Below are 853 nucleotides of genomic sequence, written 5' to 3' on the forward strand. Positions count from 1 at the left end.
GGTGTTTTGGTCTGAGATTAAATTCTGGAAACACAGCTTTAAGAGCCTGTCTGTGATCACTTATTTTGGTCTGCAGGTACTGAAGGGATTCCTCTGTGAAAGAAGGAGATAACACAAGCTGGACAATTTCTTTAAGGTTCATTATTATGTCCCATGTTTCATTGCCTTCTGGGACCTTACTTCCTATCATCAAGGTAATAATCTCAGCAAAGCAGAATTTTCATGTCCATTTCCTCCAATACTTAGTTTGGCAACAAAACTCTTTGGGATTGGCTGTGCTTATCAATTTGTCAAAATGCTGATACAGAAATGTGCGAATCTTTGTGTTCAGATATTCAAGCGTGAAATACTTCTGCCGAATCAATTCACGGATGCACAAAGCCAACTCAACAGGTACAACACCCTCAAACAAATCATGCAGTATATCTGGCGGGAAACCTGTAACGGTATGAAAATGCTGCAAAGCCTTGCTAAGAGGACACTCACCCACAACACCTAAATGAGCTACATTTCTTCCTGCACAACTTTTTGGACATGTAGATCATGGGTTTCCTTCTTTCTCATGCTGAACTCTCCTTCAGAAACTTCGCTGATCTGTATTTGGTCTGTAGTACAGCAACAGAATCTGCAAACGTATTGTCCTCGAAAAGACTGCACAAAGCCTGCAAGACCATGAGCAGCCAAGTTATCAGCTGCAACGCACAACACAGTGCCCTGAACACGCTGACCAAGGGTTTCAATGAAAATGCCATCCTGTTCAAGAGTTTGCAAGTCTTTCAACAAAGGTGACAGGACACTTTCATAACCACACCTCTGCACGTCAGATACTTTGCATAGCAGCGCTAGCTGTATG

This window comes from Carassius auratus, chromosome 28, assembly GCF_003368295.1.
Source record: "Carassius auratus strain Wakin chromosome 28, ASM336829v1, whole genome shotgun sequence".
Taxonomy (NCBI): Eukaryota; Metazoa; Chordata; class Actinopteri; order Cypriniformes; family Cyprinidae; genus Carassius; species Carassius auratus.